Source organism: Anomaloglossus baeobatrachus, chromosome 4 (genome assembly GCF_048569485.1).
Source record: "Anomaloglossus baeobatrachus isolate aAnoBae1 chromosome 4, aAnoBae1.hap1, whole genome shotgun sequence".
NCBI classification, from domain to species: domain Eukaryota; kingdom Metazoa; phylum Chordata; class Amphibia; order Anura; family Aromobatidae; genus Anomaloglossus; species Anomaloglossus baeobatrachus.
Window position 1 is genome coordinate 614,104,967 of NC_134356.1, and position 20,194 is coordinate 614,125,160.

The 20,194-nt window shown below is 49.6% G+C and overlaps 1 protein-coding gene across 3 annotated transcripts in view; it reads left to right on the forward strand.

The window, feature by feature from the left end:
• LOC142304153 (zinc metalloproteinase-disintegrin-like MTP4) overlaps nucleotides 1-20,194 on the forward strand; it is a 162,666-nt gene that overhangs the window by 50,933 nt on the left and 91,539 nt on the right. The window lies entirely within an intron of this gene.

Consider the following 20,194-nt stretch of genomic DNA (forward strand, 5'->3'; position numbering starts at 1 on the left):
CGTGAGAACGCGACAGACATAGAAGGCAGTGACAGCGCTGACGTCAGGAGAGCAGGAGATCGCCACAGCAGGTAATGATCTCATCTAACCTCCTGACAGCAGCGCTCGTCATCCCCGCGGCTGCCCGCACTGCAGTGTGAGAACTGCTGATACTGCACTGCTGGCATATGCTGACACTCTGCAGTGAGGGCAGCCGCGGGGCTGGAGCGGGACACAGACTGCACAAGCACCTGACGGAGGTCACACGGAAGTGCTTCCGTGTGGCTTCCAGGGATTTTGCGGGCCCATTTAACGATATTGGCGCGCTGTGCACGCTAATATAGTTAATGGTATCGCAGTGGGCCCCCTCTAAGTACGGGGCCCGGGGCGGCCGCACCCTCTGCCCCACCCGTTAGCTAACTACTGCATACAAGACAACAACATACGGAGAGTGAAAAAATTCCACACATCCACCCCTAAGTACATAAATCATGGCTCAATTATGTTGCTCCAAGAGAAATAAATATATAATCAAAGACATAAGAACAATCACCCATATGGTTACCTGAAAAAGATTTCCCATAAGGGATAATGAAACCCATGAATTATGGATCAGGCTGGGGAGAGTTCCACTGCAGAATGCAGTGTCTTATACAAGCCGAGCAACTATCTGCAGAGCTCACCTAGTTGTAAACAGCGTACCAGGGTGGGTAAGGGAAAAAGTCCCAACACGTGTTTTGTGCTCTTTCTCAGGGGTGCTCGGTTTGTATTATTATTGATTGTTCTCAGTGAGGGAAACAAAATTATAATCTTGTTGTGATACCTTTTAATGGCTAACTAAAATAAAATGATGTTACAAAGCAAGCTTTCGAGACATCTCAGGTCCCTTCATCAGGCATGGTATGACAAAATATCTGAAGAAACACAAATATACACAAACAGATCAGAGGGATGGCATAATAAAAGGACATTTAAATAAACAAACACTGAGCTTAGAGAGTGAATCCTTAATTATCTTTGATTAGTGGTGTGAGAGTTTTATTGTCCCAATATCCATGTAGGATCAGAGGTCTGGTGAGTCTCTGGAATAGACTCTTCAGATTTTGTAATGTGCCATAAATCTTCCTGACAGGATGAGTCCTGTGTCCACAGAGTTCTGTGATCTGAAGTTGCCTTTTAATATGACAACTTTCATGTGGTTTATATTGTGTCCTGAAGCACAGAAATGTTTGGCCACAGGTAAATGGATTTTTTTGTCTGTAATTGTGTGGCGGTGAGATCTCATCTTTGCTCTCATTCTCTGTCCTGTTTCTCCAACATAGAGGCCCTCAATAGGACATATAGTGCACAGGATTAAGTACACCACGTTGGAAGAGGAACATGTGAATGTCCCAGGTATTTTATAGTCCTTTTGTGCGTTAGGGATCTGTATCCGGTCTTTGGTCTCTACATGAGTGCAGGTTTTGCAGCTCTTTACATTCCAAGGATAAGTTCCTCTTGGTGTGTTTGAGGACATAGAACTTCGGATCATGATGCTCCTTAAATTAGGAGGTTGCCTGTAGCACAGCAATGGAGAATCTTTGAATATTGTTTTTAACCGGCTATCCTTGTATAGAATGTGGTGAAGTTTCTTGGCCGTTCTTCTCAGTACATCAAGCTGTGGGTTGTAGGTCACCACCAGAGGTACTCGACTATTTTCCTCTTTTTGTTTGTATTGAAGTGTGGCGCCCCTGACCTGGTCAGGCACCACTGAGTACTGCACCCATGCTGGGGACAGTACAATACAGGTAATCCAGAAGGCTGACCGGGGTGTGGAACACAGGCGCATAGTGATCAGGTCTCACACATGTACCCATGAGAGGACCCCTGGGGATCCCAGGAGGGGGCAAGCCTTCACCTTCACTGGAATAGTGGAGGGGGTAGAGCCTCCATCTCCTCTCAAGGGGTGTGGTGGAGAGTCTGGTTGCTAGGTGGCGTAGGCAAGAACAGGAGAGGAGGAGCAGTGAGCCAGTTCAGTGTAGAGTCCAGGGAGCTCAAGTGAGGAGCAGATCCCTGGAGCTGTGCAATCTGACAGCGTCCGCGCAGTGGCTACAGACGGGGGAGAACGGTCAACTAGGAGTGCTACCTGAAAGCCAGCTTCAGCTAGGGAGTGCAACGGAGTGGGAAGTAAGGAGACTGCTAGAGAGCACCAGGCCCAACCGGGCGGCAGATCCCGAAGCGAAGATAGATCCAGCTTTCTTCTGCTAAACCTGCCGGTGTGGGGCTCTCAAAGCCCACACCACAACACCACAAAAGCCGCAGCCACGTAACCGCAGTGAGGGCCCATAGGTCACAGGAGGCAAGAAGCTGGAGTGGCCTGGTCCGGGGAACAAGCAAACGGCAAACAAAAGGGGGAGAGAGGCTGCAGCATCTTCCCTGGGCGACCCCCATAGGGACTCAAAGTCGGGGTCACCCCAAACCACCAAGGGCTAAGGAAGGCGAGTCAGTAGTCACCCTCATAAAGTCAGCCTGAAGGATACCTGGTTCCCACCTGGTTCATCTCAGCTACGCCCGGGCTACTCACCCTGCCATCAAATGTGAGTAAAGCCCTTGAAAGACATTCCTGCCTGTGTGGTCATTCTGCGCCTTGTGGTACTACAAACCTACACAGGGCCCTGGGGCTTGCCTCACTCTCAGGAGGCTACTACATCCGACTGCACCCACCATCAGCCCCAGGCGTCCCCTAACCTGCAGTGGCGGTCCCCACTGACCGCAATACTGAGAGTGGCGTCACGATCAAAACCGAAGATTTCCTACCAGTGACGGAGATCCAGCAACGTGGAGTCCCTGAAGGTAACGCACCGACACCGACACAACACCTGCGGGGCTTCACATCTGGCGTCACGAACAGGATAAGGACTAGACCTGTCCAGACAGGTGACCATGTGCCTGGGCGGTCCGCTTGAAAAATTGGAAGCGCCGCCATATTGCCACCATGAAAAGCGCGCTGAAAAACAACAGCAGCCCGCGCTGGAAGAAGTTACCGCCCACGAAGAGGCGTGGCTACCCAGAGATCCCCTGCAGAGTCCTGACCTCGCTGATGAAGAAAGCGGAGGCGTCCAGAGACGGCGGAGCAGAAGAGAAGCCAGTAGCTTGTTAGAGAAAATGGAGTCCAGACGCGGATACCCAGAACCAGGCACTGCTGCCTGGTGGTGCCGGGAGCTTGCCATCTTCTGCGACCGGCTGGAGGCCGGGATTGTGCGACAGCTTAGGGAAGAACGCACGGAGCTCCTGGAGATGGCTGCGGCGGTGCGGACCTACGAGGAGGGAGCCGCGCGACGCATGTCAGACCGAGCGGCGACGATGCAGACCCCGATGCTGCCACAGATGGGTGAGTCGAGTGATGCCCCGGCCAGCACAAGTGCCCCGACCCCTGCTGCCACGCCCGCGGTCCCGGAAGAGGCGCCCGGCGCGGCGCCACCGAACCAGGCCGCAGCCACGCTAGATGCGGCCCGCCAAATCCAGGCCGCCGCAGCCATGCCCCGCCTGGCCCGCAAAGGTCCGACTACCACTGCGATACTGATCCGTGCCGCAGGTGTGACACTGACCCAGGCTGCCACCCTGCTGAGCCCAGTCCGCCAAGACCCCACCGCAGCAGCGACACTCGTCCGCGCCGCAAGTGAGATGCTGAACCAGGCCGCAGCCCCGCCGGGTGCGGCCCGCCAAGCTCCGATCGCTGCAGCGACGTCCAGCCCAGCCTGCACAGAGCCCCCTGCAACAGCGACACTGATCCAGGCCGCCGCCATGCCGGGCGCGGCCCGCCAAGACCAGGCCGCCGCCATGCCAGGCGCGGCCCGCCAAGACCAGGCCGCCGCCATGCCAGGCGCGGCCCGCCAAGACCAGGCCGCCGCCATACAGGGCGCGGCCCGCCAAGAGATTGCATCACTATTTTCCCCGGCCTGCAAGGCCAGAGCAGACACCGCTCCCCAGTTCAGAGAGGTCCCTGCTAGGAAGACCCTGATAGGAGAGGACCCTGAATACTGGAAGCTGAAGGCTGACCTAGAGGCCCAGTTCCCACAAGAGATGGTGGATCGGTATCTGCTCCCTCCGCATACCCCCAAGGAGATTCAGGCAACCCCTGCAGCCGCGCCAGAGAGTCCACCGCCCAGACCAGCTGAAGAAAGCCCATCCCCAGCACTGCCACAACCAGAGTGCAGCGAAGAACTAAGGGGGAGAGGAGGCCAGGAAGCTGAGGAGCTGACTCCGGAGCCACCAGCAGTGGACCTATACTCAGAGCCAGAGATGCTGCCCTATTCTCGCTGGGATGAGGAAGATCTGACCCCGTCTGCTGACGAAGATCAGCCCAAAGACCTCACCTGGGAGCCCGCAGGCATGAACCCAGCCCGCAAGACACGGCGCAGCAGAGCAAAGTATCCTCCAACACCACAGTCTCCAGAGCAGAGAGAGGTCACAGCCAGAGACCTGCAGGAGAAAAGATTACTGAGAAGGTCTAGAGCCCAGGTCAGAGGACCCCTTTACAGAGGAGTAGTAGAGGACTTCAATTTGAAAAGCGGATACGGCTTTATTGTAGCAAGAGGAATAAAAGAGGGCATATTTGTGAATCGGAGAGATGTTCAAGCCCACCTGCCCAGAGGACATTCAGGCAGAAATTTGAAAATTGGAGACGCAGTACAGTTCACCTTGCATCAAGGAGAAAGGGGCTACTATGCCTTAGACGTAGCACCATGTCCCAAAGACAGAGATAAATAAACAGATGCAGAAAAGGAAACAGATGAAGATCAAGAAAGGAAAGACAAAGAGCCTACAGATGAAACTACCTCAGAGGATGACAAGGAGCAAGAAAGCAGCAGGTGCCGTAGCCCAATAGGCCAAAGCCCTGGTAAAGAGGAGTAAAGTAAAGAAAGAAGTACCGAAAGTTTGACCAGTTTGACAAGTTGAAAAGTTGGCAACGTTATTGTTTAAGCATGTGCCCACAAAAACTATTGTGAGAAATAAACTTTAAGGCTATGAACTTGCTATAGCCACAAACTCTCGCAGTGTAAATAGTTACACCAGTGGCACCACCACCAGGGCCAGCCTGTTTAGGGGCTTGGCTCGTCTGCAACCAGGAGGGGCCCGTCCGTATATAGGGCCTTGGCTCACCTGCGACCAGAGAGCACGCCTGTTTATGGGGCCTTGGCTCACCACCACAAAGAGGGTACCTGGTCAGCACCAACTGTGGAGGCCGCCTCTACAACCTGCCAGAAGAGGCTGACGGCGCGGATCCACCAGGCCAGGTATACCCTGAAACCACCAGCCCATGAAAGCCGCCTCTACATCCTGCCAGAAGTGGCTGAAGTCGCGGCCAACGGGAGAGGAAGATTGGAGGAAAGGTCTGGGGAAGTAGATGGCCCAGATCTGGTTACCAAAAGGACCGGTGACCTGCCTCCTGAGAGGGTTTTGGGTGGGTTAACGGACTTGTGGGTGGAGGGTGGTGATGTCTGATACCTGGTGGTTTTAAAAATGTTTTACATGTTTTAATGTTTTATGCATTTTAAAATGTTGTCTTGCAGCCCGAGGACGTGCTGGTGATAACTAAGGGGGAATGTGGCGCCCCTGACCTGGTCAGGCACCACTGAGTACTGCACCCATGCTGGGGACAGTACAATACAGGTAATCCAGAAGGCTGACCGGGGTGTGGAACACAGGCGCATAGTGATCAGGTCTCACACATGTACCCATGAGAGGACCCCTGGGGATCCCAGGAGGGGGCAAGCCTTCACCTTCACTGGAATAGTGGAGGGGGTAGAGCCTCCATCTCCTCTCAAGGGGTGTGGTGGAGAGTCTGGTTGCTAGGTGGCGTAGGCAAGAACAGGAGAGGAGGAGCAGTGAGCCAGTTCAGTGTAGAGTCCAGGGAGCTCAAGTGAGGAGCAGATCCCTGGAGCTGTGCAATCTGACAGCGTCCGCGCAGTGGCTACAGACGGGGGAGAACGGTCAACTAGGAGTGCTACCTGAAAGCCAGCTTCAGCTAGGGAGTGCAACGGAGTGGGAAGTAAGGAGACTGCTAGAGAGCACCAGGCCCAACCGGGCGGCAGATCCCGAAGCGAAGATAGATCCAGCTTTCTTCTGCTAAACCTGCCGGTGTGGGGCTCTCAAAGCCCACACCACAACACCACAAAAGCCGCAGCCACGTAACCGCAGTGAGGGCCCATAGGTCACAGGAGGCAAGAAGCTGGAGTGGCCTGGTCCGGGGAACAAGCAAACGGCAAACAAAAGGGGGAGAGAGGCTGCAGCATCTTCCCTGGGCGACCCCCATAGGGACTCAAAGTCGGGGTCACCCCAAACCACCAAGGGCTAAGGAAGGCGAGTCAGTAGTCACCCTCATAAAGTCAGCCTGAAGGATACCTGGTTCCCACCTGGTTCATCTCAGCTACGCCCGGGCTACTCACCCTGCCATCAAATGTGAGTAAAGCCCTTGAAAGACATTCCTGCCTGTGTGGTCATTCTGCGCCTTGTGGTACTACAAACCTACACAGGGCCCTGGGGCTTGCCTCACTCTCAGGAGGCTACTACATCCGACTGCACCCACCATCAGCCCCAGGCGTCCCCTAACCTGCAGTGGCGGTCCCCACTGACCGCAATACTGAGAGTGGCGTCACGATCAAAACCGAAGATTTCCTACCAGTGACGGAGATCCAGCAACGTGGAGTCCCTGAAGGTAACGCACCGACACCGACACAACACCTGCGGGGCTTCACAGAAGCAGTTCACTTCTAGGGGTCCTTGTTGCTCTAATGATCTGATCATCTATGGAGGTAAGTACAGACACTCCTCATGTTATCCTATGGGACATGGGGAGTGTCTGTGTCCATGCTGCAGCATGTGCAACTGTGGAATATGCTGCGGATGTCCCGCAGCCACAGGTAACTGCATGTCAATTATTCCTGCAGATTTACCTGCGGAAATCCCAGCTCTCCGCTATGGGGATAGAGGCCGGGACTTCCGAAGGTAAGTCACCTGAATGTCCGCAGGTTTTCCTCAGCTAGTTTGCTGGAATCCCACAGCTATGGATAGCTGCAGATTCCGGCGAGCTGCTGTGGGAAACCTTCGGATGTACCTGCGCATATATCCGCAGGTACGAGCTCCCGTGGGCACATAGCCTAAGGGGTACTTTGCACGTTGCGACATCGCAGGTGCGATATCGGTGGGGTCAAATCGAAAGTGACTCACATCCGACGTCGCTGTCGACATCGCAGTATGTGAATCCTTTTACATACGATTAACGAGCGCAAAAGCGTCGTTATCGTATGATCGGTGTAGGGTCCGACATTTCCATAATTTTGCAGCAGTGACGGTACGATGTTGTTCCTCGTTCCAGCAGGCAGCATACATCGCTGTGTGTGAAGCTGCAGGAGCGAGGCACATCTCCTTACCTGCATCCCGGCTGCAATGAGGAAGGAAGGAGGTGGGCGGGATGTTTACGTCCCGCTCATCTCCGCCCCCCTGCTTCTATTGGCCGCCTGCCGTGTGACGTCACTGTGATGCCGCACAACCCGCCCCCTTTGGAAGGAGGCGGTTCGCTGGCCAGAGCGACGTCGCAGGGCAGGTAAGTGCGTGTGAAGCTGCCGTAGCGATAATGTTCGCTACGGCAGCAATCACAAGATATCGCTGCTGCGACGGGGGCGGGGACTATCGCGCTCGACATTGCAGCATCGGCTTGCGATGTCATAGTGTGCAAAGTACCCCTAACTCTTATAATGAGGTCCATATACGCCTTTAATTCGGTTTTACAATACCATTGTTTGCAGATCTTGTGCACCCATATAATCCCATGTTTTTGTGTAAATCAGATTTTATTCGAATAAAGAACATGTTTACAAGTTATAGGATAGGCAACATATGATATAGAGTAGAATAACTCAAATCTTGGAGGTAATAAGTAATACAACACTTTTCTACTTGCATAATAATTCCTCTCATTGCACACTTCAGGTCAGACCATCATCACCCATGTAATAGCTTTGCTTTGGAGATGATGCCCACTGGGTGACCAACAATTCGACCCCCATACAAAAATTTATGCAGCCTCGTTTACAAACGGGAGGCAACGTAGATGCACAAAGTCCCTGAGATGACAATCCTTTCTAACAATGTAAACATAACATAAAATGTACAAAGAGGAAAGAAAGATGAGAAAAGAGGAAATGTAAGGGGAGAGGGAAAAGAAAAGAAGGATGAAGAAGATGTCTCGTCTGGGTCGTGTGAAGCCCCCGGCACTTTTGTTATGTGGAATTGACAATCACAGAGGTCTCACGCCAACTGAAGCTTGAAGCCATAGTACCAGGTCTGGTGTCTCTCTATACATAATCCACGGCGCCCACAGCCTGAACACTTGCTCCCCCGAGTCAGACACCTGGCCGACCAGCTCCTCCATCCTATAGATCTGGTTAATCTCGGCCACCAGTTCAGCCCGCGAGGGCACTTTGGTCTGCCTCCAGTACCTTGGGATTAATCTCCTTGCCCCCCATCAAAAAATGCCTTAACAGGCTTCTCTTGAAGTTGGCGATCGAGATATTGCTTAAGGATAGAAGAGCCAGTTCCGGCGTCGGCTCAAACCTAGTGGATGACACTTTATTCAGAAGGGCAAACACGTCTAGCCAAAAATATTGTATGAGAGGACAAGACCACCACATGTGGATGTATGAGCCTCTATCGTTTGAGCATCTCCAGCATTCTTCAGAGACAGATGGGAACATGGAATGAATTCTGGAGGGGCAGTGATACCACCTAGAAACTATTTTGTAGCCCCATTCCTGTGACGCCACATCCGGCGACGACTTGTGGGTAAAGAGTAATATTTTTGAGCGTTCCTCACGTGTGAGGGGTCTCCCCAAATCCACCTCCCATTTCAAGAAGAAAGGGCCATCATCCTCCCGTCCAGACAACTCAATCTGGAACATTTTGTATAGCAGGGCAATGGTGTGTTCCAGAGGCTCTCCCCCCAGACACAGAGACTCAAAGGGCGTCAAGGGCCTATAAAAGTTAGTTTGTGGTAAAAGGGAGTTAATAAAGCTCTTCAATTGCTCATAACCAAACCAAGCTCCTGCGGGAGTGCGGTTGTCAGGAAAGAAAGAATGAAGGGGCCTCATACCCACATTGGACACTAGATCCCTCATTATGGACACCATGCCTCTGGACATGTGAAGAAATATGTTGCCTGTTAAATCTGTCGGGAGTAGAGAATTATTATGTAAAGATGTCAGTGGTCCAGGTATAGTGGAAATGCCCAGAAGTGCGTTCGAACTCCTGAGAAATGAGGACAAGCTCTTTACGAGGAACAGCCTGGCTTGAGTGCACGGGTGCGAAGGGGCTGGCGACCACAACGCTACGAGCGGGGCGCAGTCTGTCTGAGATATCTCCACCTCCACCCAGCGCTTAGAGGTTTTGTTATGGTAGAGAGCCAGAAGGCATTTTCTCAATGAAGCAAGGTGATATTTTTTGAGGTCTGGAAGGCCTGCCCCCTTCGCAAGTCTAGGCTTGTTCAGGACTCTATAGGCCAGCCGAGGGCGTCTGTGTGCCCAGACGGATCTGGTTATGGCCGTTTTTAATCATGAAAAAAGGGAAGCTGGCAAGGGTATGGGAATTGCCTGGAAAAAATATAACAGGCGAGGCAGAATATCCATCTTTATGGCATTTATCCTGCCTAACCAGGATATTGGCAGCTAATTCCATTTCAGGTGATTCGCCTCTATCTTCCCCAAAACTTTAAGGATATTAGCTCCGTACAAAGACGAGACATCAGCAGTCAAGTCAATGCCAAGATATGACAATGATTTCCCTTGCCACCTAAAGGGGAACGACGCTCGAAGCTGATCGGTCACCTGGTGCGTAAGGGAAATATTAAGCGCCTACGACTTGTGCATGTTCATTTTAAAATTGCTCAGAGAGCCAAATCTGTGAAGTTCCAACATAATGTTCAGTAGGCTTGTCACTGGATTTGTTATGAACAGCATCAAGTCGTCGTCGAAGAGAGCTAGTTTATCCTCCCTGCGCGGAGCCGGGACCCCTTTAATTGATTGGTTGGACCTTATCGCCACAGCCAAGTATTCCATTATGAGAACATAGAGCAGGGGGGACAGCGGGCACCCCTGCCGCGTTCCGTTCTTGATGTCAAAGGAATGGGAAATACCCCCGTTAATCTTAATCTGAGCAGAGGGGTTCGTATATAAAGCCGAGATCCTATGTAGCATTGTTTGCTGCAGACCTGCCACCTCAAGGACCTGGAACATGAACTCTCAGTGCACCCTGTCAATGGCCTTTTCTGTGTCCACCGACAGGATGCACGTGGGTAATCCAGTCCTCCGCACTCAATCAGGGATATTGCACGTATTGTGTTATCTCTTGATTCTCGTCCTCTAACAAATCCTACTTGATCAGTGCTAATCAGACAGGGAAGAAGCGGCTGCAGTCTATTTGGAATGAGCTTGGCATACATTTTAATATCTATATTGATCAATGATATTGGTCTATAGCTCCCGCACTGGGAGGGGTCTTTACCTGGCTTGGGGAGGACAATTATATGGGCTGCCACCGCCTGTTTCGGGAAGGATCCGCCATTGGATACGTAATTACAAGTGGACAAAAATTGGGGGCTCAATTGGTCAATAAAGCGCTTATAGAAACCCGCTGTAAACCCATCAGGCCCTGGGCTTTTCCCAATCTTTAAATCTTCGTTTAATATTTCTTTATTATTTCAAAAGTTTTCATATAACAGAAGATAAGAAATGTATAAGGGTCTTTCATGTTACCCAATGTTACAGCATATGAAGATTATAAAATAACCTATGTCTTTAAGTCTCGTAAAATGTATGGTACTATGAAATGTATCGCAAATCATGTGGAAGGTAAAATCTGTATAACATCCTATAGAACATCTTAATTTTAACATGTAATAATCTTCTATCTTTATATTTATTCCGTGTAAAGTGTTAAAGGCAACTTCCTTCTGTATAGTCTGGTTCAATAGGTATGAAAACATGACCCTATGTATATCAATTAGGTGAGAAAGAGATATAGAGAGAGGGAGAGAAAGATAGGTAGAGAAAAAGGGAAGGAGGGGAAGACATGAGGAAATGGGGGGGAGGAGGAGAAGGTCTGTATTGTGATGCCGCCCAACTTCTGTGTCCGGGAGCCCATCCCGGCTTCTTGAATATTTATTGTGATAGAGCGCCTGTGAGTAACCAGGTTTGAAATTGCTGTGTTTCTCTATACTGAAGCCACGGGTACCAAACCGAGAAACACAAGGAGTCTTTCCCTTCGTCAAACGCTCTCAACTCCTCCAGACGCCGCAGGCCATCCATAGCCTCTACCCAGTCTGCTCTCCTCAATGTACAGGGGGATCTCCAACGCCTCGGTATGATTTGCCTCATTGAAATCATAAAGTACGAGAGCAAGCCTTTCTTCGCCTTGGAGACTGCCCCTGTATACATTGATAAGAGGGCCACTTCCGGTGAGGGTGTCACTTCCGTGTGATGTAAATGGTTATAGAGAGCAAAGACATCTTTCCAAAGACCCTGTATCCCTGGGCAGGTCCACCAGATATGTAGCATTGTGCCCACTGAGGTCTTGCACCTCCAACAGGCGTCAGATACCTCTGGGAACATGTTATGTAGTCTGGCGGGTGTCCTATACCACCGTGAGAGGATTTTATAATTGAGTTCCTGCATTCTACAAGAAATGGTGGATTTATGTGTTAGGTTAAATGACTTACACCATTGTGCCTTGGGAAAAGTCTGGCACAATTCTGTTTGCCAATGTCTAACGTAGTCAGGCAAGTCGTCTCCTCCATCCCCCTCGGGCACTGCTATGTTGTAGATTATTGAGACTATGTGAGGGGGTGTTTCTCTAAGGAAGCATAGTTTTTCAAATGGAGTCAGATCCTTATGTATCTCAGATCCCGGAGCCAGAGAATCTATGAAACTACGTAGTTGTAGATATTGGAACCAGTAGCCTGGTTCCCGTGGCCGGTCTCCAAGCAGGGATATCAGTGGTTTGCATCCCTGTTGGGTAATTACGTCTTTAACTCGTGGAATCCTTCCCATTGGCGTTGAAATCAGTCTGGGATGAGGTTTGTGAAACCAGCATTGAAACGCGGGGTTGCCCACCAGAGGCGTCATAGGACCCGGTTCTCCTGTCAATCTATATCGTCTATTGGCTGTCCTCCACGCTGTAGCCAGGGACAAGAGGATCGGGGAAACTCCCAGGGTCCCAAGGTTAGTTCTAGATGACAACCAGAAGATTCCGTGTGCCATATTCGGGCATAGGTCCCATTCAATCTCCACCCACAATTTTCTGTCTTTACTGTGCAGGAGATCCAATATGCAACCACCCACCGCTGCTGCGTGATAAGCTTTAAGATCCGGGAGCCCCGCCCCTCCGTCCCAGCGAGATTTAATCAGCATTGAGTATTTCAGTCGGGGTTTGGTGCCACGCCATATAAAATTGCTGATCATCTTCTTTAACTTGAGGAAGACATTTTCTCCTAGGTTCAGTGGGATAGTTTGAAACAGGTATAGTATTTTAGGTAGGACATCCATTTTAATTGTATTGACCCTGCCGAACCAGGAAATGGGGAGGTTATGCCATGCTATGAGGTCTTTGTGGATATTTTTTAAAAGGTCTGGGAAATTGTAATTATATAGATCTTGGTGGTTGGGAGAAACCCTGATCCCCAGATATTTAATGTAATTGCTGGCCCACTTAAAGGGGAAGGCGGGTTTGAGAGTATTCTCTTCTACGGATGGTAGCGATACATTTAAGATCTCTGTTTTTTGTAGGTTTACTTTAAAATTGGAGAGTCTGCCAAAGATCTCAAACTCCTGCAGTATGTTGGGCAAACTAGTCTTCGGCTGTGTCACATATATCAAGAGATCGTCCGCAAATAGTGCTAATTTATGAGATGTTTGTCCTATCTGTATCCCTTTTATCGAAGGGTTTTCCCTGAGTGCATTTGCTAGGGATTCCATTACCAGGATGTATAGGTATGGCGATAGGGGGCATCCCTGTCTGGTACCGTTTCTAATATTAAATGGAGCTGACAGGCGTCCGTTCACGCCCACTTGTGCCGTTGGTTCGTGATATAATGCTTTTATCCATTGTAGTAAGCGCGAACGGACGCCGATTGCCTGCATCGTGGCTTCTAAAAAAAACCAATGGACTCTGTCAAATGCCTTTTCAGCATCTACTGTCAAGAGGCACATTGGGATTTGACGCTGACGTGCCTGGGCCACTAGGGACAGGGTTCTAATAGTGTTGTCCCGTGCCTCCCTCCCTGGGACAAATCCCACCTGGTCTTTGTGGATTAGTTTGGGTATGAGGGGGCCTAGTCTCAGGGCTATCATTTTAGAGTACAATTTAATATCCACATTTATTAGTGAGATAGGTCTGTAATTAGAGCAGGTCAGTGGGTCCCTGCCAGGCTTGGGGATTACAGTTATTTGGGCTTGGAGTGTCTGTTTAGGGAACTGGCATGTGTTGGTTATGGAATTGAAGGCTTTCAGCATTATAGGGCTGCAAGCCCCTCCACATATTTTGTAAAACCGGGGGGTGAACCCATCAGGACCAGGGCTTTTACCCACTTTAAGGGTTTTAATGGCATCGCTTAGCTCTGTGTCTGAGAAATCCTCGTCTATGTCTTCAGCTACCGCATCTTCAAGGGGGTCTGGGGCATATTTGTTTAAGTATTCCCAAATGTCGTGATGTCTCGCATCAGGTGATGGGGTATGTGGGGATGGGATGTTATAAAGTTTTGTATAGTAGTTTCTGAATTCTTCTAATATGTCAGGGGTGGAATGTATCTGGGTACCTGTCTGTGAGTTTAACGCTAATATTGGGGTTTGTGCCTGTCTGGGGTGAAGGGTCCTGGCTAACAATCGTCCACTTTTATCTCCAAACTCAAAGATATTCCTACGAAATTTATCTCTGATACACAGTGATTTTCGGTCAAGGATAGATAATATTTGGTGGCGGATAGTAGAAATTTCCGTTTTAATGGTGTCACTGGATTTGGTTTTGTTTATCGTTTCTTTATGGCCTAGTTGTGCTAACAGTTCTTTTAGTTCCCTTGCACTTTCTTTTTAATTCTGGATCCATGGGATATGCAGACCCCCCTGATCATACATTTCAACGCTTCCCATTTGACCGGGGCAGGTGTGGGATCTGCCATATGATCTATTTTGAAGTTTGCAATGGTTTTATGAATATCCTCCAGGCATTGCTCATTCTTGAGCAGGTTGTCGTTCAGTCTCCATGTGTGTCCCACCCCCCCCATATCTCTCACCCCAATTTCCCCATATACTGGTGCGTGGTCCGACCAGAGAAAAACATCCATTGAACAACCCGGGGATTTGTCTAGCAGGTCGTGGGATATGAAAATGTGGTCTAGTCTGGTGTAGCTATTATGAACTGTGGAATGAAAACTGTAGTCTCTGACTCCGGGATGTAAGACCCTCCAAAGATCGACTAGTTTAAGGGATGTTAGTTCTCGTTTTAATCTGCGTAGTGCCGAGGAAGGGATTGCAGACCTACCAGAGGACGAATCCATGGCTGGATCCAGCACAAGGTTGAAGTCTCCTCCCAAGATGATACAGGTGCCACCCGCAAACTCTGCCAGCTTCTCCAGAGTCTCCACTCCAAAGGATACCTGGTCCTGATTTGGGAAATAGATGTTAGCGATTGTATAAGTATTATTCAGGAAAGATATTTTAAGAAATAGCCAGCGTCCCTCCGGGCTAGTGAGCGTGTCGAGAACTGTTGGCTGGAATGTCTTGTGAAAAGCAATGGAAACCCCACATGCCTTCTTGTTGGGGTGTGGGCCATGGAACCATGTCGGGTAATTCTTGGTTTTACAGTTGGGAGTGTTGGAGGCTATGAAGTGTGTCTCTTGAAATAGGGCTATTTTAACTCCCTTCCTGTGCAGGCGATATAGGATCTGACTTCTCTTTTCGGGTTTATTTAAGCCTTTAGTATTGTAAGTGCAAAAGGTGAGGTGCGACATCACAGAAAAGGGTAGGCAGGGTATAGGGAAAACCAACTAGAGAAGAGAGAGAGCAGAGATAAGATAGTGGTGAAAGGTAAAATTAGATAAGCTAAGTAGGACTAGGGTGCCTACTGATCTTAGGTATCTACTGGTAGACTATTGTCTAATGTGGCACTCTGCCACGTCCCTAATAGAGGTGCGGGAAAGCCTACGGTCTTTCAGGAACTCCCCTCTGCGGCGAACGCCCACAAGTAATATGAATAACAATCAACGTATACAGTCTAGTAGTGATTAATCACTTTTCCATTCCCCACCCCCACACCCCCAATTACTTGGTGTGTTTTGGGTATGGATCGCACATCGGCAGGAGAACACGAGGCTATCAACTCAATATAAAATGCCATTAAACCAGAGCTCAGTATCAGATCCAGATGTAAAGAATGAAAGGGGGAGCAACAGATTGAGTGAGACAATACAAAAAAAAAATATGAAGTGGTGTAGGGCAAAGGACCAGGGGGGAGGACGTGGGGAGAAGTGGGAGGACGGAGTGTAGGAGGCGTATGGAGGGGTGTATGTAGAGAGCATGTCTAAGAGGGGAGGAGAGGAAGGGGGTAGAAATTAGTGTAGGGCATGTGTCCTTTGTAAGTATGTGTGCTGGGGAGGGAAGATGGGTTGAGTAGAGTTAGTTTGTAGGAAGTAGTGCGCTCATAGAAGGTGTGTGAAGAGGAAGACGCAAGGTGGGAATGATACGAAGGAAGAGGTATAAGGGGAGGGGAGAGGGGGCGAGTGGAGGGGAGTAGGGAGAGAGAGAAGGAAAGAGAAGAAAAGAAGAAAAAAAAAAAAAAAAAAAGGGGGGGACTAGGAAAGTAAGCGTGAGGAGAGAAGATACTGATACATGACGCTCTATGAACAGGTAAGCAGTCCAATACAATCAATTTATATCTCGCCTCCTGGTTTTCCAAGAAGTTTTTGTCCTTTTCTTTGGATGGTCAGCGATATTCAGCGGTGTATATCACGGGGGGATCCTCCACCCCTTCTCTTCTGGACTTGTCGCCAGTGCTCTCTTGGTGGTAAGGGTGCAGGGCCTCCCGGGGTTGGCCAATCTGGCAGGCTGATCATAGGCAGTTCAAAAGTCCCTAGGAAGTTGGGGAGGTCTCCCAAGGACCGGAAGACCGCCGACTTCCCATTTTTCTTTGCTGTGAGTTGGAACGGATATCCCCAGCGATATGGAACATCCTTATCTTTGAGGGATTGGAGTAGTGGTCTTAAGGCCTTGCGTAGTTGCAGTGTCCTCCGTGCTAGGTCTGGTAGGACAACCAGAGGTGTCCCTTTATATGTACCCGCTCCTTTCTCTCTGCATCTTTGTAGTATGGCCTCCTTTTCTTTATAGAAGTGGACCCGACATATCACATCTCTTGGTCTGGCCGGATCAGGAGATTTGGGGCCTAGGGATCTGTGGATGCGGTCCAGTTCTATGCGTTGTTCTGGGTCACGTTGGAGGAGACGGGTAAAGAATTTTTGTGCCCATTCATCCAGCTGTGGTGGTGCCACTGCTTCTGTGAGGCCTCTAATCCTTAAGTTATTACGGCGATGTCTGTTTTCAATATCGTCTAAGTGGGTCAGAATGTCCTGTATCTGGGCCGTGTGCTCTGATAGGACTTGTTGATGTGATTCTATATGGGAAAATACCTGTTCCTGCACCTCTTCTGTAGCTGCTACACGCTGGCCAATTTGTTTGATCTCTGACTGTATAGCAGCCATGTCTTGCTTATGGGATTCCCTCAATTTCCCCAGCAAAGAGTCCATTTCCTGCCTGGTTGGAATTGATCTGATATGTGCTTTCCAATCCCAATCTTCTTCTTGCTCCTGTGTCTGGTCTGATTTATTCTTATCTCCCTTGTTTCTGCGGGTGGAGGTGGGGGATCTTTGTTCTTTAGGTGATGTGTGCTGTTGTTGTGGTATTACAGGCTCCGGGTGTCACAGATCTGCTTCCCATGGCTGCTGGGGTCTGCTGTATCACAGAGCTGGGGCCCTGCTCTGCCTGCAGTTCATCTGGCAGTCGCTTTTGTGGCTGGGACATGGGGTTTTCAACACTCCCTTCTGTAGTGTCCTGCTGTGCCTTATCTATGTTTATAGCTGAGCTGGCTGCTGTTATGTGAGGAGACAGTGAGGTCGCTCCACTGCATGTTTGCTGAGCGTTATCTCCTGCCTCAGTGTCTGCCAGCGCCATGTTGGAGAGAGCAGAGGTATCAGGCTGGGAGGCTGAGGTCCCGAAAAAGCGGGTGATATCTGTACCTTCCCCCTCTGGAGTCTGTACACTCGTCGCCCGTCCTCTCCTGCGTGCCATTACTGATCCTGGACCCGGTGAGTGCCTTTGAAGTGTGAGAATTCACCACTGGTGTGTGGGAGCTCCTTCTTACAGCATCTCAGTGTGCCATCGGCTAACTCCGCCCCCCATGGAGTATCCCAATCTTTAAATCTTTAATGACGTCTATTACCTCCTCTAATGAGAAATCCTCCTCTAGGCCCGTGGTTATTATTGGGTCCAGCTCTGGTAATTTGGTAGAGCGAATATACATTTTTATTTTCGCTACTAATTGTTGTTTAGGGAGGTCAGAAAAATGACCCTTAATATTGTATACATTTTGATAATATTCCCTAAAACATTGTAATATCCCCTTTATGTTCTGGATTTTTTTCCCCTGTTTATTATTTATGAGTGGTACATGAGTAGCCAAGTTGCGTGGGTGTTGTGCTCTGGACAGAAACCTGACGCTCCTATTCCCATACTGGTAGAACTTGCCCTTAAGTCTTTCCCTCCAGCATCGTGTTCTCTGGTCTAAGATGGACAGTAGTTTCTGCCTGGCTGTAGATAATTGACCAAATATGTCCTGCGCATTTGTGCGTTTGTGGTCGGACTCTAGGTCAGAGATCTGGGAAGAAAGCATTTTGATCTCCTCCATTCTTTCCTTTTTAAGCCAACTGCCATGTTTTATGAGGACTCCTCTCAAGACACATTTTAATGCCTCCCGCTTCATGGATGGGGCAGATTGGCCAGCCATGTGATCCAGTGTGAAGTTTGAGATTGTCTGGGTCACGTCTGCCAAGCATAACGTATCCTGCAATAAGTTCTCATTGAGGCGCCATGTGAATCCTGGCCTTTCTGCTTTGCCAAGTTGTATGGAAAGATATATAGGGGCGTGGTCAGACCAAAGGATGGAGCCTATCTTTGTGTTTAAGTGGAAATCTAGGAGCGTCTGGGATATGAAGAAATAGTCAATCCTGCTGTAAAGTCGGTGTGGCATGGAGTAGTAGGTATAGTCTCTCGTGTCTGGGTGAAGAACCCTCCAGGCGTCCACCAGCTTCAGGCCCTGCAGCTGTCTTTTAACTTTATGTATAGAGGAGTGAGGATATGAGGACTTACCCGAGGAGACATCCATGGACGGATCCATTGGCAAATTGAAGTCGCCACCGAGTATCACAGGAAGGGGACCTGCGAAGTCCTCCAGTAATGTCCGACATCTGGCTCCGAACCCCTGCTGGTCCTTGTTGGGAAAGTACACATTAGCTATCACAAAATTGTGGGAGGCCCAGGAAACTCTTAGAAAGACGTATCTGCCCAATGGGTCGATGAGCGAGCCTAAAACCTCAGGAGTGAAAGACTTGTGGAATCTATGGACGTCTCGCGGGACTTGGAGTCTGGGCAAGTGCTGTGATACCAGACTGGATAGAATTTAGATGAGCACCGAGGCACTGAATCTTGCCTAAAGTGTGTCTCTTGGAGTAGTAATATGGAGACACGCTGTTTATGGTTATTATAACTTATTTGACTTCTTTTATGAGGGATGTTAAGCCCCTTTACGTTCAAAGAGCAAAACTTGAGACTATTAATTGTGTCTGAGTAGGGTAAACAAACTGATATTTGGGACTGCCACGACTGCCCAGACGAGAAAGAGAGGGAAAAAGTGAGAAAGCATAGACAAAGGTAGAAGACATAGGATAAAAAACATTAATAGCAGACCTTGCGCAAAAGCGCTTGTCTCGACTTGAATGTGCTGAAGGAGAGCAGCAATGTCTGTTCTGCGCACTGTCAAGGGGGAGAAGAAGCCGAAAACAGTGCTCACTCCCTCACCGACCCTCCCAGCCATTCAAACATAGTATAATAACATTGGGGTATTGAAGTAGTGCAACTTGAACCATTATGGCAATGAAGCCATCAACATATATTTTAACAGTAACTTAATTTTAAACCTTAAACATTAGCAGAGATCGTGCAGCGGACTGCGAAGGCGAGTATGAGAGGAGGGTGAAGTGGGGGATTGGAGAAAGTGAACTGGTGAGTTTGGGGGAAGTAATGGAAGAAAGGGGGGGCAGAGGGGAGAGAAGAGAGGAGGAAGGGGAAGAGGGGGGAAGAGGTGGGAAAGGGAGGGGGGAAGAGGGTGGGAGAGGGAGGGGGAGAAGGGAGGGGGAGGAGGGAAAAAGGGGGTAAGGGGGGGAGAAGGGGGAGGGAGAGGAAGGGAGAAGGAAGAGGTTTGGGGTTGTTTATTTTTTGTGCAGGAAGAGAGAGCAAAGTCACAGACTAATGTGACACGAATCTCCATGTCACATTGTTAATGGGTAGAAGGAAGAGAAATCATGGCATCCCTGTTTTAGGACCAGTGAAAGGGATGTAATGAGACCCAGTGGGTCTGTCTTATAACCACTTGTGGATGGTGATCCTGAAACTTTTAAATGTCAAAGGCGATCAAGAAGGGGACCTCAGCTGCTCCATTGGGGTCTGTTTGGGGTTTTTCTGTCTGTTCCTCGATCCTGAGGCCTCTTGCCAATTGGGTGGAATCACCGGCAGGTGTAGGCTTTTCAGCCAGTCAGGTAGATCTGTCATTGGTAACTCAAATGCTCCAAGGAACTTAGGAAAGTCCCCAAGGGACCGAAATATTGCCGACTTGCCCTCCTTTGTAGCCACCAGTTGAAAGGGGTAGCCCCATCTGTATATTATATTTTTGTCCCGGAGTTGATCCAGCAGGCGGCGCAAGGCCCTCCTCAGCATGAGGGTGCGCCTGGCTAGGTCAGGGAGCAGCGTAACCTGAAAATCCTGGAAAGCAATTGGGCCTTTTTATCTGGCTGCTGCCATAATGCGTTCCTTGGTTTTATACAAGTGCACCCGACATATCACATCTCTGGGCTGTGCATTGTTGGGTG